Source organism: Dipodomys spectabilis, unplaced genomic scaffold, assembly GCF_019054845.1.
Source record: "Dipodomys spectabilis isolate Male_0828 unplaced genomic scaffold, ASM1905484v1 ptg000043l, whole genome shotgun sequence".
In the NCBI taxonomy this organism is placed as follows: domain Eukaryota; kingdom Metazoa; phylum Chordata; class Mammalia; order Rodentia; family Heteromyidae; genus Dipodomys; species Dipodomys spectabilis.
In genome coordinates, this window is record NW_024870720.1 from 21,538,595 (window position 1) to 21,561,702 (window position 23,108).

The window sequence follows — 23,108 nt, forward strand, 5'->3', positions numbered from 1 at the left end:
ACCTAATGGACTATTTCATGTTTATGTGTCAATCTTCCATTGTACATAATACTAAACTCAAAATATTATAAAGTCAAAATTAATTTGCAGTTAAGTGTTTTTCATATCCAACACAACATTAACAGAGTTAATTCTATATCTTAGGAATTATTTAATGTGTTCTAAGAATATCACTTACAAATGGACACTATGAAGGGCTTTATCTGTGAAACAATGCAAAACTTCTCATATATTCACATAATTATGTATTTCAATAATTGCCCCTAATGCTATCCAGATAACCAGGAGCCTTGTCTACTGATGAAATCATGATTCAAATTGAGTTCCTACTCTAAAAATATGAAAAAAAGAACCAAAAGATTGCTTGTTGTTTGGATAAGCTTATAAAAATATTTTGTCAATAATCCTTATGACGTTCATATTATTGGATATTCCACAGACCAAACATTGCTGTAATTAATTAATTAAATACTTCTTATAGCGTAGAGAATATCAATAAAGATGTAGTACAACAGTAAATAAAGATGTAGTAAATCAACAGTAGTACAAATCACTATACGTTTTTTGAGTATATCAGTAGGAATACCAAAGTGTTTTAACTTTGCTAAATCTGATGGCTCTAGTTATATTTATTTCTTCATTCTTGAATATTAAACTGGATATAAACGTCTAGAAATACTTGTCATAAGATTTCAAATTATAATTTGAATTTTAAAATAATCCTTCAATTATAAAAGTGTGTAGCAATCACCTTAGCAGCTAAATAGCCTGTCTGAAAGTAACTGTATTTGAGATTAATTATAACATAAAAGATATAGATTTGTAAGGTAGTAATGTATCACTATACATTGTATACATCGATGCAATTGTACTTATTCAGCTATAGGTATATCATTGTGACAACTTTAGATTGGCTACTTGAATGGCAGAATATATCTCCATTTGAAAAAAAAACAGCAACAACAATACCACAAAGAGACAAAACTCATTAATGATATAAAGTCAGAATAAGACTGAAATGTGAGTTATAATAGATTACTGATTTAGAATCAATACAAAATTTATAATCTAGAAGTATTGCCCCTTTCTAGACTTGTGGCCACAGATAGATGAACTGATCTCTAAGACTTTATTAAACTACTCCCAGATAATAGATGGCAATACAGACCTCATTATGTAGTGGGGAAGAATGAAATGACATATTCCATATTAAAAAAAATCCTTCAGCAGGGCTGGGAAAGTGGCTGAGTGGTAAAGTGCTTGCCTCACATGCATGAGTCCCTAAGTTCGATTCCTCAGTACCACATAAACAGAAAAAGCCAGAAGTGCTGCTGTGGCTCAAGTGGTAAAGCACTAGCCTTGAGCTGAAGAGCTGAGGGACAGCGCTCAGGCCCAGAGTTCAAGATCCATAACCACAAAAAAAAAAATCCTTCAGCACATTACAAGTGAGATAACGATTGCTTCATTAGCATTAATAACCTCTTAGAAATGAGTATTATAGGAATAGAAGGAAGATTTTCTTGGCAAGTGAATGAAAAAGGCAACTACAAAAGCATCAAGATGAATCTTTTCCTAATAGTGTTAACAATAGTTCTAAATGACCCAGCTTTGCTCCTCATTAGGTGTCACTTAGGCTCCATCCAGATAGGTCTGCTTACATAATCATTATTTTAATCTCGGTTCATTTTTAGTTAATGTAGCCTGAAATATGAATTTGGTGAGTAATATATTTTAAGATTATTGTCAAGAATTCTGAGAAACTTCCCAAATTTGCTTGGTAAATGGAGTATGTCTAAGTATGGTCACAAATTTAAGACACTTTGATAGAAAAAATAAAAAAGGGAAAATGTGTATGCTCATAGATTTTAAGGTGTTCTAAAAATTATAGGTAGCATATGATGGGTGATATTTTCTCTATACTGTGAGTATGTATTTAAATATTCATTTTCCTAGTACATGTATATTATATTGAAAATAAACTTTCCCTTTGCACTTGAAAACATGGCGATTTAAGATTACACTTAAGGTGTAAAGGTGTACTTCAGAGTACACTGTTTTAAAAGCAGATATCCAGTTTTTCTTAAAATATATTTTTAGTATCCAGTAGCTATGAATATACTTTTTTTTTCTTTTTTCTTTTTTGCAACTGTGGGGCTTGAACACAGGGCTGGGGTGCTATTCCTGAGCCTCTTTGTTTTCAAGGCTAGTGATATGCAACTTGAGCCACATCACCACTTCTGGTTTTTAAGTGGCTATTTGGAGATAAAAGTCTCATGGGCACTTTTCTGCCTAGTCTATCTTCGAACCTTGCTCCTCAGTTCTCAGTCTCTTAAGTGGCTAGGATTACAGGCCTGAGCCACCAGCACCAGGATCTAATACACTTTTTTAAAAAGGAATTAATTCCAGTAACTCTTTTTTCCCCCTGAAACTATGCTTTTTACATTGTTTTTTTTTTCTTTTTTTTTTAATTTTATTTTATTTGTGAACATACTGTACAGAGGGGTTACAATTACATGGGTAGGATAATGTGTACATTTCTTACCAAGTACATTGTTATATGCAGATATATTCCTCCTTTGATAGGTACTGAAAATAATAATGTATGAACTGAATTAATGTGTTTTTAATACTACAAGAAGAAATGACAGATGCAACAGAACACCTTTATTCAGCTTTGCCTGAATTGTGGAGCAGTTTAAGAACATTTAAAATCTTAAATACTTGGCAGTATAAGCCTCAATGCATCTCCCAGGGTAAGTGCTATATTTACATACCAATAAATTTTATTGACACAAGGCAGTTTTGAAATACTTGGGATGGCAAATTGCAACTTAATGTCAGGAGAGAAACAAGCACCTACTTTCACCTTACTTTGTTTTAAATAGTTGAAGAGAAGATAAAACCAGAATTGAAATTTCCATGTTCCATGTTTTTCATATTGCTTTCCTTACAATATTTTTAATCTACTAGAAACCACTTTGTGAAAGAGGTGAAAAGAACCACTTGGTTCTTTTGTGCTAGAGGAGAAAGCATTTCTTGATCACTAACAGAGACACACACACACACACACACACACACACACACACACACACACACACACACACACACAAATATATATATATATATATATATATATATATATATATATATATATATAGTTTCAAAGACTTTTCCACTGGTTTGTCTACAACCTGATGCAGCTTGAGTAGTATATAGCCATGCTTCAGTATTGCATAACAATTCAGCTAAAATATCCCAAAATTACTACTTTCTGAAATCAAAGGGGAAACTGAGAATGAAAAAAAAAAAATCAACACTTGCTGAAGAGCCCATACTTATTTACAGAGCTGTAATTTGCAAACGTTTTGAGCTTCCTGGTATGCCCTACAAGTGTATCTTCAAGAAAATGACCAAATAATGGCATACTGCATTTTTTTAACAAGTTGGTAAAGTCATATCATATCAATTTAGTGAATCTTCGATTTCTCCGTAATCTTTTTTGAACAATTTGAGTTGAGAGTGTTTATTTTCTAGCTAAATACAGACCTTATTTTTAGTAGGGATTTTTCTTTTGTTGAAAAGTGAGTATTATTGTTTGAACTACATTGTATAACTTCATTAGGAATGTAATTATCCAAATGTAGTAATTGTCAGAAGTAATGAAACTGTATAGGAGTCAGATGGTGACAAATGAAACAGATATCATGTTGTATAGGCCAAGGAACAGGTATTTTTTTACACTGGTCCATGTGATGGAATGGCACTGATGACTTAAATGTATAAGTTACATAAATTTCTACATTTTCTGCCCAGATCACTTAGGTTCACTGAGAATAAACATCTATAAGTAGAAAGAGAGAGGAAAGAATTGAGATCATATGGAAATAGTGTCTAAATAACCCAGTTCTTACCATGAATGGTGCTATTCTTCCCCTTGAGTGTGTATTTTGACTACCTGAGTGTAGAGTAATATTAAGGACAGGACGTATTCTGTTGGGAGGGGACCAATTTCTTGGATGGCTCCATTACACTACAGTCAGTTTAGCTACTATAAGAAAGGGAAAGGTTCCTTTGTTTTACTTGTTATGGAAAAATAATGGAACTGGGATGAAATGGGTCCTGCTAAAGAAAGTAATCTTGCATTTTTTTCAAAGTAATTTTAACTGTTTCTCTGGAAAAAGAAAAAAAAGAAGTACTTCATTTCACCTGACTATACTAAGATACAAGATTTAGAACTAGGTAAAAGCTAGTCCAAAGGGCTCAGTTTCAAAAAGTAGATAACAGAGACTGATCATGGATTACTTTGATGTGAAAGGACAATTGATCCTTCCGAGCAGCCGTGTGCCACAATGGAGTACATAGAGATAGTCGTAATCATTAAGAAAAATGAGGAGTTTGGGTTGTTAATAATGATATATATTAATATACCCTGACTCAAATGGCAAAAAAAGTTAATTAAACATATCTGGGTTCTTAGAGGAGTGAGAATGGAGATTCTATTTTAATTTCTGAGACAACACATACAGACGAAGACATCCTGCAAGGATATCCAATGTATGGGAATGCTAACATTTAGAGACTAAAAAGAAGAAAAACCATGCACAAGTCAAAATGGGAGAAGTTTCTTACATGTATAATGGAGTACAGAATAATATCCACAATTGCTGTGTGATTAAATAATGCAAAGCTTGAAAATTACCAATGGCTTCCAGTAAGGATAGTATTGATAATAATAGCAAAATAATTTTAGTGGAATTGTGGGAATGCGTTCCTGACTGTAACTGACTGAGGAGGAAATAAGTGATAAAATAGGAATGAGGAAAATATTTGTCAATTGAAAGATTGAAAGCTGATACTTGAGCAACTCATCCAAACAACACTGGCAGCAAACAAGAATGTCTTAAAACTGACAATTTTCTCACATCAGTCTAAATGGTAATATGTGTTCCTGTCTTGTGTTAATTTATCTCCTGAAATCATGTATTTATAGAGAGCACTCATGGTAATGCCAGAAAGATAATAGATACACAGGCAGGAAGCTCTCTCTCAGTCAGTCCTCATCCAATATAAAAATATTGCGATGCTCCTTGGTAATTATTTGGAAATTAAAAATATGGCTTTGATTCTTAAAGTGTTAGATGAAACAATTCTATTAGGATTTTTTTTTTTTTACCACCAAGCATTAACTTATTCATTTCGTATGGTATAAATTTCCGTTCCAGATTATAATGATTTGGATAGGACATCAGGGATAATATATGCTGCCCAAAATGAATTTTAAGAACAGATGTGACTTGATGAGACATAAAATGAGCCACTGAATCAAAGATTGATGACTGTTAGCAAATGTCAACATCAGAAGACTAAGTAAAGACAAAGGTGAAAATAGCAATACTATCTGAAAAAAAGTTATTCCTTAATATAAAGAATTTTTAAACCATTGGGATTGTATGGATAATATTTTTAACTTGATTTGCAAGTGTCCTTCAAGGATGCCTACAGACAATAATTGCCAGGTGGAAGAACAATGAAGGAGGGGTAACAGTGCTGGACAAGACACGTACTCATTACCTTATTCATATAACCCCTTCGTACAGCATCTGTGCAATAAATTTTTTTAAATAAAAAAAATCATTGCCAGTAATATTTAAAAGGGATTTGGGTAAGTATAAAGTAGGGTAACAAAATAAGGTTTGCAAAATCCAGATGTAGGCACTGGTAATAGAAGGTTGGGATGTTTTAAATTTTGGTGAGAAATGAACATGTAAATTAGATACTCTGGTATAATGGAGATGGACTAAAATAAGTCCTTACCGCACTGTGAAGTATCAGGTGTCTTGTCCCATCAAAAATTTAAGAAACTGGGGCTGGGAAGGTGGCTCAGTGGTAGAGAGCTTGCCTTGAGCTGAAGAGCTGAGGGACAGTGCCCAGGCCCAGATTTCAGGCCCCATGACTGGACCCCAAAAAAAAAATTTAAGAAACTTAAAATCAATCAATGGCAGAAGTCAAAGAAATTACAAACATATAGGTAAATAACACACTCCTAAAAAACTAATTGGTTAAAAAGGAAAAGGAAATGGGATTTTAAAGTTGGTGATGAAGAAGCCAAGCTTAGAGCAGCAAAAATCACATTTTTATATGTTTACATGTTGGAGTAGTTAAACATATACTTAAACCTATATGAGATCATGTATATAATATGCAGATCTGTGAACTACATATTTATGTGTATACATATGAAACACGCACATACCTTTGTATGTGTGTGGAGCATACTAATAAGCTTGTTTTTGTGTGTGAATCTTATGGATAGCTTTTGAATAGTCAGATGCAGGTTGGATGGAGTAGCAGGAGTGGGGAAGCTAGAGTAAATCTGCTTGAATAATTGTATATGCATAAACATGTGTAACATACCACATTATACCTCCTGTGACAAATTAGCATAAAAAACCACAGCATGATTGTGGTAGTAGCCTTAGTATGGCCATGTTTGTGATCATTTGGGTAAAGGCCCAAAAGTGAGTTTGCTACATTATAGGGGAGCTCTTTGTGAAAGTGTTTTGAGGAACCTCCATACTGCTTTCCAAAATGGTTGAACAAGTTTACACTTCCACCAACAATGAAGTAAGGTTCCCTTCTGTCCACATCCCCTCCAGCATCTGTTGTTATTAGAGTTCTTGATCATAGCCATTCTAACTTGGGTGAGGTGGAATCCCAGTGTTGTTTTGATTTGCATTGCTTTTATGGCTAGAGAAGTTAAGCATTTCTTCATGTGTCTGTTGGCCATTCTTATTTCCTCTTCAGAGAAGTCTCTCTTTAAGTCTTTAGCCAACTTATTTATTGGGCAGTTGTTTCTTTGAGGATTTGTTGTAGGGGGATTTAATTTTTTCAGTTCTAAGTAAATTTAGATATGAGGCCCTAGTCTGTTGTATGGCTAGTGAAGATCTTTTCCCAATCTGTGGGCTTTCTATTGTTCTTGCTAGCTATATCCTTTGCCATGTAGAAGCTCTGCAGTTTAAGTCAATCCCATTTGTCCAACCTTTCTTTGATTGGTTGGTTGTGTTTCTGGGTCTTTATTCAAACTTCACAATTTAGATGTGGGCGTGAGGGGGTGTGGAGGGTGGGGGGTAGTTGAGGAGGTGGGAGGGAAGGGATGGTAGGGGAAAAACAAAGGAGGAGGCAACAATGCTTGATAAGAAATGTACTCATTACCTTCCTCATGTAACTATAACCCTTCTGTACAGTATTTTCACAATAAAAGTTATTTAAAAATAAATAAATTTTAGCCTGTGCCAAGGAGCACTAGAGTTTCTCCCATATATATACAATGGAATGCAGGGAAAGCACCCAGGCCCAGAGTTCATGCCCCACAACTAACAAAAAAAAAAAAAAAAAGAAAAAAAGGAATGAAGGTAAAAGATGAATAAACTATGCTGAAAAGGATCAGAAAAATAAAGCAAGGGTGAGATTAGAAAATGAAAAGCTGGTTTAATTAAACTGAGGGTTTTTTTTGAACAAAGTTTGCAAGCATTTAGCTACACTAAGAAAGAAGACTCAGAGTCAGAAATAAAAAAATAAAGGTGACAAGTGTAGCAGAGAACTACAAAGAATCATAAGAGACCATGAACAATAGACGCCAACAAATTGGATTACTTACAATAAATTGATACATTGTTGTACACATACAAATGACTAGAACTAAATCATGAAGACATAGAAAAGTTAGAATATCCAATAATGACTTAAAGATTGAGTCAGTAGCAAGTCTCCTTTAAAAGAAAGCCCAGATCCAGATAATGGGTAAATCTATGATTGCTCAGTTCTATCAAACTGTTCAAGAAAAATATTGGTCTTCTCAATGATTCCAGTTCCCAAAAGTTTGGTTGTCTGGTTTCACAATGCCTAGCACATATAGGAATAGGGATTTGAGGGAAAGAAAACAAGGCTCATTATTATTTACCAGACAAAAGGGGAAAATGGAATTCAATTTCAAAGCTCTGTCAATATACCCCTCAGAGAAAATGTTCAGGTTTCCAGAGGCTTTTCAAGGGGAGTTTAGTTTGGGACAGAAAGTACATCCTAGGGATAGAAAGCAATTTGCTTGGTCTTATCATCTTCTGGGTTCCATATGTCTGTAATTATATGAGATGAGAATTACTCCTCATCCTTTATCTGGTACAAGGGAGTGAGAGATGAAATACATATAAAATATACGTACACATGTGTATGTGGCTGTGACATGTACTGATAGCTTGTGTTTGTGTGCTGACCTTTGCTTCTCAGCAGGGAGGAGAGAGATGGAAAAACAGTGTGAGCTTGAATCTTTAAATAAGGCACAGCAACCTAATCAGCAATGCAAGATGACTACAACTGCAAGTGTGTATATAGTGGTCCTGGTTAAACTTCTAAAAATTAAGACAAGGAAATGCTTTCACACTCATTTATGGAAGCCAGCATTATCCCAATACCAATGCTGAACAACACATTACAAGAAAAGACAATACTGGCCCCAAATCTCTGATAAACATGGATAAGAAAATCTTTAACACAATACCAACAAAAATTAAACAACAAATCAAAAGGTTTATAAACCATGGGCAAGTGGATTTTATCTCTAGGAGGCAAAGATGGCTTTGTCTATGTAAATCCACTGTCTGAATTTCACATTAACAGAATGGGGGGGGTGTTAGAAGTGGGGACAAAAAGTCAAGTAGTCATTTGAACAGATGCAGAAAAAGGAAATTCACGAAACTCAAGGAACTTTAATTAAATTCCTCTACAAGTAGTTGTAGAAGGGAGGTACCTCAACCCAATAGCTGATATGTTTGAGAACCCCTGGCTTCTGTCAGAAATAATAGTGAAAAATTGAAAGCCTATTTTCCATGTTCAAGAAAAACAAGAGGGTGCCCATTCTTTTTTATTTCATATAGTACTGGCAGTTCTAGTCAGAGCAATTAGGCAAGACAGACATAGAATACACTTGAATCAGTAAGTTGTTCATTCATCTTTCTTGGTAGACATCCTTATCTTAATTATAAAAAGATGGACAGTTTTGCCTAAAAATTATTAGAGCTAAGTAATAGTTATAGACAATGAATCCACATAAAATTCAGTACTATTGCTATACATTAAGTATCAATTGTCTGACAAAAATATAAAACAAACACTCTCTTTCAATATCAGTTCCAAAACAAATGAAAGATGCAGTGATAAAGATCTGTGCACTGAAAATTGTTTAACCTCGGAAGATGAAGGAAGAAGAGACAAACGGAAAAATAGCCTTGGGCCATGGACTATAAAAGAGATATTCACTGTGAGCTTTGGATTTTTGTGCTGCAATAAATGTTGAAGAAGACACTAAATATTTCAAGAAACAATAACCATATTTAATATATAATTATGTATGCATGTGTCTTTTAAAATATACACAGGAAACTTAAGTCTAACATTCATTCAGGCATAGTTGACCTGTTAAATTTTTTGATAACCTAACCCATTCGAGTTAGTCAGTCCAGGTGTGTACATATATGTGTAATAGTTACTTACTTATGTCCTGATAACCAGAAGAATGAACCTCAGACAATCACAATTTATCAGTTTATTGGGCTTAACAAATAACATTTTGACATGTCATTATCTTATAATCAATTCAACATTCTTTAATTTAACCAACACCTTAGGTGACAGGAACTAAAATCAGATTAAGGAGTTGTCTACACATTTGTAAGCTAATAATGCTAAACTTTTTCCTTAGCACAGCTAAGCTTACTAACTTTTTGTTCCCTTCTATCCAAATTCCAGTGTCAGATAGGTGGTCATCCTATAATGACCTTCATTTTGAGCCCTAGCTGATGTGTGTCATGTCCCAGACCATCCTGTTAAGGACTAATGTGGGCTGTGACTACAGCATTTCTCTGCACTAAGACTCAGCACTAGCTTATACAAATATATGTAAGACAATTTTGGAATTTTGCAGGCCTTTCAAAAGATGATAATATTAAGACACAGATCTCCCCTAGGCTAAGACACTATCTTATAGTCAATTCTACAGTTAGATATGAAATATTAACATTAAAGAAATAAATATATTCATAGTTTTGCTTTGAAACATTAAATATTTTGTATTTTATGTTTCTTAGTTTTTAAAATTATAAATAACATTTTGTGGAATTATTACAGTCAGAGGTCTGTTCAGGCACAATTAGAACATTTTTCTAACTACAACACTGACATATTATTTACTCATGAGAAAACACAATCTGTTTCTCATGTTATGACTCACATCTCTAGTTAATTTCATGACTATGTAATCAATACTGGGCAAGTTTTCTAATTTGTTGACCATAAAATATTTTATTTGCAAAATAGGTGGATACTATAAGAGTTAGAGAATTAAGATTCCTCCTCTCTTTCTCTATTGCATGCTGTCAATTATCTGAAGATGAGATTAGAAGAGGTTCCTGAAATCTCCAATTTCAAGACTCTTTAATTGAAGGACTAGTTTCAAATGCCTACTGATGTCATTTTACTTATGAAAATGAGTTTAAGAAAAACTTATCTGGGGCTGGGAAGGTGGCTCAATGGTAGAGTGCTTGTCTTACATGGATGAATCCCTGGGTTTGATTCCCCAGCACCACATAAATAGAAAAAGCGGAAGTGGCACTGTGGCTCAAGCAGTAGAGCACTAACCTTGAGCTGACAAGCTGAGGGGTGCCCAGTCCCAGAGTTCAAGCCCCATGACCAACCAAAAAGACAAATAAATAAATAAACAAAACAAACATATCTTTCTTATGTTTTAAATTTACTTTTCATTTGTTCTGTTTTACAAGCACTTGCCATACTTTAGATTTTAGTCATTAAATATAGTTGAATCATATTCTATAATATAAAATAAGTTTATTTTGATATACCTTCAATTGCCAGCAACATTTTTAATTGTTTTCTTCCATTTTAAGGAAATCTCTACTAATAGAGTATTTATCCCTGATTTCTTTTTGCATACCAGTTCTGAGTATATCATATACTGTTTGGTGACCTAATACAAATCAGAATTCTCTATGTCATTGGATCTCCCTTGTTAATAAAAATAATGGCTATTTGTATTACTTATATTATTTATAGGAGGCTTAAATCATTTGATACAATAAGATACTTCTTTGTACTTCTTAGCATGAAACAGTTCCTATGCAATGTTAAATCTTAATTGTATTTCATTTCTATTATAAATATTATCATATTTATTGTATTTATCATCTTTTTTTTTGGTCAGTCGTGGGGCTTGTACTCTGGACTTGGGCGCTATCCCTCAGCTCTTTAGCTCAAGGCGAGTGCTCTACCACTTGAGCCACAGTGCTGCTTCCAGTTTTCTAGTGGTTTATTGGAGACAAGAGTCTCACAGACTTTCCTTGCCTGGGCTGGCTTCGAACCGTGATCCTCAGATCTCAGCCTCCTCAGTAGCTAGGATTACAAGCATGAGCCACCAGTGCCCAGCTCATCATTATTTTTAATTTGTTTTCCAACTGGCCTCCTCATATAAAACTCTCATATACTTCCAAGATTTTCATTGTGTGGTCATTCCTGGTTATTGTACTCTGATCTCTATAAGGGTAAAACAAATTTTGTATCAGATATCAGTTTTCAACTTCAATTATCTTACTTCAACAGCAACATATTAAATATGACTAGTGTAGTGTGGTTTGTATTTAATGATAAATAGGAAATGAAAAAGGCACATAAAAATTGGAGATCAAAGTTAATCTTCAAGAAATTCCTAGTGAGAGCAAGAAGCATTCTACATTGCAACAAGTAAACCCTTAAAGTCAAAGGGAATGACAGTCAAGGGACCTGAACTCTGAGCCTGGCCCTGTCCCTGGACTGTTTAGCTCAAGGCTAGCACTCTATCACTTGAGTCACAGCGCCACTCCCGGCTTTTTCTGCTTCTGTGGTGCTGAGGAATGGAATCCAGGGCCTCATGTATGCAAGGAGAGCACTCTACCACTGAGCGACCTTCCTAGCCCCTAAGTCATCTATTTTTAAAGGAATATATATATCTATCTATATATAGATAGATAGATATATATATATACATATATAATTAATTTTATAGAATTGAGGACATGTTGCTTATGAATACAGAAATGAAATGGACTGAGATGTTTCAAACATTTGTCCAAGCTTAGCAAATCTTTAAGGACAGATGTGTCAGAATCATTACTGTTTAAATGTTGTAATGTCTAAATCTGTCTATTTCTAACACCACAGAATTACTGACCTTATAACTTATATAAGCAAATCACAACAAACTCCTTACTCTTCATGTTTTAAATAGATATTATATTTTATATATTTTGTAGAATATTTTATCTCTTTATAGAGATACTTAAATGCTTATTGTGTTTATATTACAGCATTATATAAATACCTTACAAGAAAATATTGTTAAAATTTAATACCATGGCTACAAGCTCCAGCATATCTAAAGAGGAAAATTTAACTGCTCACTATTTTAGAGACTGTGTGAAGTGGACCACAGAACTGACTTGGTACCAAGGGAATCGTTCAGTTTAGAAGCCATATTTAATACATGACATGCACAGATTTGGTTATTTTCTTTCCTCCATTGAGTACTCACCCCATGTAATATCCCTGAATCACTGCGCAGAAGGCTCAAGGAATCACTCTATAAACTGAGGTTGAACTAAAATGGCCTTCTTCAAAGGGACCTAGATTTCTCTTCTTTTTTGTTGTTGTCATTTAAAAAAATGTTTTAAAATTATCTTTAGTTGTAAAAGGAGTTGCCATTTAACAAGGCAGTTTATGAAGAAAATGCATTTTGATCCATTCTTTCAAAATTCTCGCCCGCCCCTTCCCTCCCTACCCTTACTTTTACTTTTCTTAATTTTGTAGGCTATACATGAGATTCTTGACTACGTTCTCTCATTATGTGCCTCTTCATTTGTCCATCCCTTTTCTCTTGACCCCACTCCACCCTTTTCAAATACCGGCTTTCTGGTGTTTGACTTTATTTCCTTTCTTTTTAGCGTTTATGTCTAAAAGCTGGGAAAAACATCTGTGAAATCTCATGACAGACATAAAGTTAGAATTCTGTCACTTGTGCCCATATCTTTATTTTTTTATTTTTTTTATTTTATTTGTGAACATACTGTACAGAGGGGTTACAATTACATGGGCAGGATAATGCATACATTTCTTACCAAGCATTGCAGCCTCCTCCTTTGTTTACCCTTCCCATCCCTTCCCAGCCTCCCCCCTCCCCCCCACCCAATCCTTTCTCCCCCTCCCCCCCACCGACATTGTAAAGCTCGTTTTTGACATGACAATTTGTACTTCTCATTGTTGCAACAGGTCCACCTGAATCCTTAAACGACTTGTTTTTCCCCATCTCCTCCACAAGTTATACTGACATCAAATATATTGAAAGCGGGGTTATACTGTGGGGGAGGGACATACAAAGCAACAAAGAAATAATCTTATAAATGCGTTAGAAACACATGCATGAAAGAAAAAAAAAACATTAAAATACCTATCTAAAGGTTCATTTTCCTAACATCACATTATCTGACTTTTTCCTCTTGACTCATACATATACTAGATATTGCAAATAAGGGAAACCATGGGACCTGTGTTTCTTTGGGGCCCATATCTTTATATTGCTATGTTTGAGGGATTTTTAATATTTGAGTTTTGAGATAGTTTAATTCTTAGGGATCTTTAAATCAGTTTCAGGCACTCAGGTCCTCTGCCTGTGGCTTATCATTGTAATGATGTCCCAATTTTTCTAGAGATGTAGAACCACTGGAGATATTACACAAATCACATCCATGAATACTCCTCCCCTTTTTACAGGTATTCAAGAGCGTAAGTGCACTCTTCCGTGAGCAAGTTTTCCAAGTAGCCTTCAGGAGGATTATAGTGAATCATAGTTGAGAAGACTACACAAAATATATGGAAATATTTTTAGGTAGAAGTTGGCTCTACCTATAATGGTAGAGTGCTTGCTTTGCATGCATGAGGCTCTGGGTTTGATTCCTCAGCACCACATAAGCAGAAAAAAGCTGACATAAGCAGAAAAAAGCTGGAAGTGGCACTATGGCTCATGTGGTAGGGTGCTAACCTTGAGCTGAAGAGCTAAGGGAAAGAGTCCAGACCCAGAGGTCAGTCCCCATGACCAACAAAATAAAAAGAGAGAGAGAGAGAGATTCTTCCATTGTGACATCTAGTTTCCTTTCCTGTGCTCTCTCTTGATACCCTTCAGGGAATTCTGATATTTGATGGCAATTCTCTGGATCATCATCAGCACAATGAAGTACAGGCTTCATTTAGTCAAATTAACACACTGTAAACATCAATCCTATATAATAAATACAACTCATTCAACCCTTCAAATCTGTTGACAATTTTTAAATGAGAGGACTGGTATTTCTATATGGCTTTTGCAACAATTGTTTAATCTCTTTGGAAAATAATCTTACCCTCTAAATATTATTCCCAGCCTGTACAGAAACAATGATGACTAATGAAAGGCAAGCAATTTGTGAGAATGCTTCTCATGAGGAGAAACATATACTGGAGAAGAAAATAACGATCAAAATTTCAATCTTTTTTGAAATTTTAAGCTTGTACTTATCTGACGTAGTTGTCAAGAAAAACTGAACTTCTGAAAATTTTAGGACTGGTTCGTAGATTCCTCCACCTATCCATTAATTTATTTCTTTGTAGATCTTGGAAAGGAAACAGCTTGGTTCAGAAATGTAGAAAGGGGTGGGCACTGCTGGTTCATACCTACAATGGTAGATAATGGGAAGACTAAAATATAATAATTCCAGTTGGAAATCAACTGGTTTTACAAATCTACATATCAGATATTCTAACATATTTTAGCTTTTTGTGCTGTTTTAAGAGTTATAGAGGAATAAGGCTACAGATATTAGCAACCTTTTTTTCTTTTGAAATGATTAAGGGACTTTACTGAGCAGCAGTGATAATCACTGACCAATATTTCAACTAATGTCTCTGAAACATGATTTCACTTGTGTACTATGGAATTTATCTCCCAGTTTTTAGAAGACTGATGCATTTGCAGTTGTATATGTCACTGCTTAGGCCAAAAGTACAATATTTGTGATCTTTAAGATGTGCTTACATATTAAAATTCCAATTTCTATATTTAATAACAGATTACTCTAGAAAAAAACATAAACATTATTGGCTGCCTATCCACTCAAGTAGAAATTAGTGAATGTCTCTAAGGTAGTAGACATATGAGCATTTACATTAAGTACTAACAAATATACCATAATTGATTACAAAAAAATAAATTACAGATTTAAATGAATTGGTTTAGCATCACAATATCTAATAAAATATAGTCCTAAAACTAATCATGGAAAAAAGAAATAAATATTGTCTTTCTAATGATAAATTAACATGTTTACTTTCCAAGTAAACTTTATCAGGAACTCTTTTCACTCGAGCCAATAGCTCATGTCTGTAATTCTAGCTACTCAGGACGCTGAGATGTGAATTTCCAGGTTGGCAGCCAGCCCAGGCAGGAAAAGCCAGTAAGACTTCTTTTCTCCAATTCACCACAAAAAAAGCTGGAAGTGGACCTGTGGCTCAGTGACTTGAGCAAAAGAGCTCAGGAACAGTGCCCCAGTTCAGAGTTCAAGCCTCATTACTGACACCATAAAACAAAAATAAAGCAACAAAAAACCTTTAATAACTAGTTTAATATTACTGTCTTTATTTCATACAGATATATTAAAGGTATTCTTTTCTTTTTTTCTTTTTTTGTCAGTCTTGGAGCTTGAAATCTGGGCCTGGGCACTGTCTCTGAGCTCTTCACCTTGAGGCTAGAGCTCTACCACTTGAGCCACAGCACCACTTCCAGGTTTTTGACTAGTTTATTGGAGAAAAGAGTCTCATGGACTTTCCTGCTGCGGCTGGCTTTGAACCATGATCCTCAGATCTCAGCTTCCTGGGTAGCTAGGATTACACTAGCCACCAGTGCTATTCTTTTATGGTTCTATACATCCCCAAATAAATATGATTGTTTAATTGTAATTTGATTTTCAGTTTGTTACAAAATTTTTGAAGACCATAATACCTTAACAATGTATTTGAGGGTTTTTTGTTTGTTTGTTGTTTTATTTTTACCATTCTCATGATCATCCTTCAAGAACAAACAATATTCAAAGTATATAATGGATCAGTAATGATTTTGAGAATCTTACAACAAACATTCCAATATAAATTTGTCCCTCCAGATGTTCCCCAGAGTTTAAGGAAAAGAAATATTCCTAAAGACTTAGAAAAAAGCTGACACAGAATGTTTGATCAGAGCTGTCAAGCACTTTAAATAATTAACAGGCCAGATTAATTTATTTTCAGTTTTTTAACTACTTACACTGATGTCAACACTATCCAAAGAAATAACATAAAACTGTGCTGTGAAAATAAAGTCAAATGCATCATTAAATGTGTTGATCAGCAGCTATTAGTGTAAATGGTCAGAAGTATTTTAGAAGGAAGACCAGCTGCTTTTAAGGAGGGACAGAAAAAAGGAGGGAGGGGGCCGGGGAAGGCAGCTCAGTGCTAGTGTGCTTGCCTTGCATGCATGCGGCCCTGGGTTCAAAAAAACCTGGAAGTGGAGCTATGGCCCAAGTGGTAGAGCGCTAGCCATAAGCTGAAGAGCTGAGGGACAGCGCCCAGGCCAGACTTTAAACCCATTACTAACAAAAATAAAAATAACAAAAGGAGAAAAAGAATGGGAAGGATGAGAGGGAAAAGGAGAAAGAAAGAAATGGAGGAAGGGATGGAGGAAAAGGGGGAAGTGAGGAAAAAAGGGAGTGATGGAGAAAGGGAGAGAGACAGAGGTCTGTTTATTGAGCACATGGGATTCCTAGGAGGAAACAAAAATGCATATCTAAGAGGTACAAGCTAACAAACTGATTTTATATATAGTACAGATGAAATATTAATGTTACATTAAAGGTAATTACTGATATTTTACTGAAATCATTACTATAAAATTTCATAGATATTCACAGAATTTCACCTTCTCACCAACTTGCTTCTGGGAGTTCAGGAAACAACATTCACCAATTTAAAATTTTGTTAACTTGTTTCCCTCAACTTGTTCAGTTCTTGCTTGAGAAGCAATAGTTTACCTTTGATTTTACATTAATCTGAAATATTTTCTAAAATAAATTAAAACTACAGTGAAGTCATCTAAGAAGTGTTCATTAGTAGCAAATTAACATTAAACTGTTTCTGGAAAGTAATCATTATAATGTACCCTATTAATACCAGGATTTATTTAAATCCAATAGAAAAGAGGAAAGTTAACAAAGTGTTATTCTATGATTTCCTTCACAAATTCAGAACCTGGACTTATTTATGGTAGGTAATATCCCTGATTAAACAATATTCCTATAAATTTAAAGATAATGATAGTTCAAGAAGGTATCTATCTTTGTCATTCTACCTTTTAACTTAGTTTCAAAAGAAATCATCAGTTTACCTTATTGATGTTTCTTGATGGTAGGTATTATGGTTCATACTTGTAATCCCATTTGTAAGAGAATCCTGAATAGGAAGTATGTGGCCTGAGGCTAACTCCAGACAAAATCTAGAAACCATATCTAAAGGTAAAAGGACTAAGGAGTGGTTCAAGAGCTAAAATGACTGCCACTTAAGAGTTCAGGGCCCTGATTCCAAGTATTTCCAATACCCAAAATATAGTAGTATAAGCTAGAGCTTAATTATCCATGCATTTCAATTGAATAAGGAAATATCAATATGTGATACTTTAATTAGAAATAGGAAGCATGTGGAATATTGAAAATGAGAAAATACACAGTTTGTGCAGAGGCTAGAATTATATGGCAAGACTGCTCATGTTGAAATACATAACATATGTAGAGGTTAAAATACATATAAATATAATGAAATTAATTTAACATATATAGAAAGTGAGTTGAGAAATTATTTAACCAACTTATATGATTTATTGTATAATATGCTCCATCTTATTTTCACGTTTTTGTTTTTCTCATAGATCTAACTATGTGCCCTAGATTTGTTCAAATTCTAAACCTTTCTGTCTCCACTTCCCGAGTGCTGGGACTAAAGACTTTTAGTACCATTCATGCCACAATATGCTATTTCTTAGTATTATTTAAGGAGTAATATTCTAATAAAGTTTACAAGAAAATATTTTTAAATTGTAAATATATCTTTACATTTAAGTTTAAACAATTAAAAATTAGTATCATCCTCTCAAATATGTGATATAAATTAGACATATAACATAGAACTAAAACTAATAAAGTATGCATTTCCCCACTAAGTTTAATTCTATTTCCTATATATCTAAAAATTCTTGTATCTATCTTGCTTTTAAACAAGAGATACAAAGTTACTAAGAAATGTGACAAGTTTCATGAATAAAGATAGGAATTAAAAGTAAAATCCTCTGTTGTAAAAAAGAAGTATAATTCTTTAGTAAAAGGACTCAATGAACAAAATAATTTTCCCAAAATGTAATATCTATTTTTGAAAGTTGTGAAGACCTTTAATATCTATTTAAGATAAATAATCTGATTTCCTTTCTAAATTACAAAATAAATTGTTAAAATAAAAATCATTGTATCATTGTAAACACTCAAAAATTATCAGTATTAGCTATAAAACATATTGCATCTAAATTATGTAGAAGTAACAGGTATACATTAAGTTCAGTTTGTTCTGTTTTAATTAAACAGAAATTAATTGACTATCTTATGGTTATTATTTATTAAAAAATAAAACATCAGATTCAATATTAATATCTTAGTACAAGAAGTACAATTATTTTGTGAGCAGTAATAGTTCCTAAGAAAATGGCCGATAGAATCCTAAAGCTTATTCTACATTTTTAGAAAGACAAATAATTCCATATTCAATATCTATAACTACCAAACAAAATTTAAGTAGAGTAATTTAAATTTTAAGCAGTATAAATGAATTTATTGCTTACTAACATATAAATCTAGTTAGAGTGATCCATGATTGCCATTTTCCTCTTGAATGTCTAAATTTAAACCATTTTATTGAGATATTTTAAACAAAGCAAGAAATTTATCAATTTGAATGATTTTTAATAAAAACCTGGTGTGACAGCCATCAACACAAGCCTGTTTTAGAAAAGATTAATTATTTTCCTCCCTTCCTTGTTTGAGGATTGTAACTAAGGACCAAGTGTAAAAATTGAGTGTACAGTAGTTATTGGCATTGAATGCAGAGCAGAACTGGAACTGAGTGTGTAAAGGTGTATAGGTGTATTGTGGGAAATGCTGCTGGTGATCCAATCCTATTGATGTCTACTCTGAGTGATGTTCTTTTTTTTTTTTTTTTTTGTCAGTCGTGGAGCCTGAACTCTGGGCCTGGGCGCTGTCCCTCAGCTCTTCAGCTCAAGGCTAGTACCCTACTACTTGAGCCACAGCATCACTTCTGGCTTTTTCTGCTTATGTGGTGCTGAGGAATCGAACCCAGGGCCTCATGCATGCAAGGCAAGCACTTTACCACTGAGCCACCTTCCCAGCCCAGTGAGGGGCATTTTTTAACTCTGTGCTAACTGGGCCACACATGTAAGGTCAGTTTGTAGGAGGAGTGACTAGAGTAGTGACTCCTCTGTTTCCCTCAGAGAGATAGCTTTCTTCTATTCTATGTACCCTCAGCAAAATCAAAGCACAGTCAGAAATATAAAGTGCCCATGAATTTGTACTTCTAGACTTGCATTAGCATAATTACTTTTCTATGACTTCATTATACTACCTAAAATTTTCTTCCTTACAAGTTGTGCAAATTCATCAATGGGCATTTCTTTCTAGGGGAATTAAACTGAAATATTCAGTTCAGTCACTTGGCAGAGTATAGGGTTTATAGAAATTTTATCAAGACTTTAAAAAATATCTATGTAGAAGTTTTATAATAATGAAAAATATGCAGATTGTGATGTATAAACACAAGGGTTGGACATAGAACGTCTCCCCTGGGAAAACCACAGCAAAATCAACTGTAAGTCAATTCAGATTCCTTCTAATACCTGAAAGAAGAAAAATGGTATAATCCACCTTGTAATGTAAATACCCATATTCTAGTCACTAAAATTACTTGAGACTTGAGAAGGTTTTCTTTGTCTACTTCTGAGTGCAAAGTTTCAAATTCAAAAATTATAAATATCAAATTGTCTGCTCTTCCAAATTGCTTTTATTTAATTTATGGGATCATAGAAATTTCCTGATCATAATGTTTCATTGCAAGGTCACTCATAAAGAGGCATATGCTTTTCAATTTCAAGAAATGGCTGAATATATTCATAAAAGAGATAGAAATTCAATAAAATGAATAAGTACATATCAAAAGTGCCTTAAGTGATTGGAGATTTGTGAAAGTGCTAATAATTAATAAGATTTCAAACATGAAAATATCAAAAGCAAAATCACATGAACTTTCCCCCTATATTTTAACATTTCATGACTATACATCCACTGAAATTGTTTAAAATTTTATGGAAGATACATATTTGTGTGTTTGTGTATGTGCATGTGTATATGTTTGTGTCACACTACAAATGAGAAAGAAGTTTTACAGCAAATCCTAAGTTTTTATTTTATGGATGGGGTAAATTTTGAATCTATGTTACATATATTTAATCATGTCATACTAATCATAGAAATATTAGTCAAAATGATATAGAATTATAGTACATTTGTAAAATAATATTACTATTTTTCATTGGGCTTTCTCATTATTTCTTAATTTTCTCCTTCACTATCATATATGTTGTAATATTTTTGTGTGTTTTATTATTGCATAGCTTCTATAAAAATGAGAAAAACCTACTTTCTACAATCAGTGTATAAAATACAATTTTTCCTCTCTGTGTAACAGCTACTATTTGCTCTCTGGCAGAACTGAAAGTAGGAATAAGAGTGAAACTTTAAATGTCATTTATGACATGATAATATTAATATTCCAAGATTTTTTCCATATAACCTATGTAGGTGAATCAATTTATTAAAATAAAACAGTTAATATTGTAAAATTCACTTCATTGAAAATGTCATGCTATTAGAGTTGAATTTATAATTAGGTTAGTCATCGTGGCTAGCCTTCTGCTGTGGATAATGCAGTATTTTCATTTAAGCTTCGGTCAGATTCACTCAAATGTGTTAGAAACAGTTTTGCTTCCTGTTTAAAGATAACAGAGTGAAAACCTTTCACAAGGGCCACAAGGTGTTTACCCTTTTGAAAAGAAAAAAGTAATTTTGCAAAGATATTTTTCCAGTTTTCTGTCTTAAATCATTCCATTTTACCTACTATCTTTTTTTTATACTAAGTCTTATACATTGATTTTATTTTTTTTCAAAACATAAAGGTATGACTACTATAAAACTCAATGAATGGAAAAGAGGACAAGTCCAGCTTATGAAACAGCCAGATTAAAATCAATATTAATAGTGTACAGAAAGTGGGTTGAATAATATTAGAATTTTACTCATCCATCAGGATTAATGATATTTTGTCATTTGCCAGGAAATAAATGGATCTGAAAAATTATGTTAAGTGAACTAAGCAAGTCTCAGAGAGGAACAGGATGCGTGTTTACTCTAATTTGTTGAAGTTTGATTTAAATAATAAATGTATATATAAATAACCAAGATCTTACTTACACATACATATTAGCTGAAGTGTGGTACATACAGAGTAGTTTCCTGACATTAGGGCAGGAAAGTCTGTGAGACTCTCAACTCCAATTAACCACCAAAAAGCTAGAAGTGGAGTTGTAGCTTAAGGGGTAGAGAAGAATACATCAGCACAGTGATGCTCATCAGTCAGGACATTGGAAATGAACTTTACAGCCTCGGGGTGGGGATGAGGGGAAGGTTAATGAAGAAGGGGAAAGTGAGAGAAATGAGGGAGGGGGGTAACAATGTTCAAAAAAATGTACTCTTGGGCTGGGAATGTGGCTCAGTGGTAGAGTGCTTGCCTAGCATGCATGAGGCCCTGGGTTTAATTTCTCAGCACCATTCTGTGGCTCAAGTGGTAGGGTGCTAGCCTTGAGCTGAAGAGCTGAGAGAAAGTGCCCAGGCCGAGAGTTCAGCCCCCATGACAAAAAGAAAATGTACTCTTTACCTTGCTTATTTAACTGTAATCCCTCTTTACATCACCTTTACAATAAAACTTTAAAAAAAAAAAAAAAACAGCTCAGTGGCAGCACCTAAGCCTGAGTTCAAGCCTCAGGACCAGAATACACTCACATATGTATTACTGTGTGTGTGTGTGTGTGTGTGTGTGTGTGTGTGTGTGTATATATATATATATATCTGTGTGTGTGTGTGTGTGTGTATATATCTGTGTGTGTGTGTGTGTGTGTGCTAAGAAAACTGAAAGAGAAATTTGAATGGATAGCTACTCCCAGTTAGGTAAAGCTATCTTGCAAATCCTTATCAGAAGTCTTCTGAAGTGAAAGCAATGATATCTCAATAAAGATAATCTCTCTAAGACAAAAAAAATTCAACACAAATTATTCATGTGAGTGGATTTTGCAATTCAAGTGTGTTTTCAGTAAAAATTTTAAATGATCCCATAGGAATCCTAGATAAAAGTATTCACGTATTCATTTGATAACATCTCAAACTACATAATTTAATTTAATCAACCTCTAAGCTATGCTTCCAATATTTTCCAAGTTATTAAAACTTAAGGGATTTACTGGGAAAATCAAGTGCTAAGCAGGCTCTCTTTGCATTCCTAATAATTCTTTTAATATAAATAGTGTTGAGCAGTGGTGAGGCAAAATGAAATCTGATGGAATGTTACTTAGTGATTTGGAGCTTGCTTACTCACGAGCGCAACTCTTCTGATTAGGCAATGACAAATTCAAACCATCTTTGCAGCACAGATGAGGAAAACAGGGTAAATATAGGATAGAAGCACCATCTTGGTTAGAGATGCGCATTAACATAAGCTTTAATTGTTCCTTAGTTTAAAAAAATACTCAAGAATTGAATGCTTAATTTGAACATTGTGTGTCAGCATAA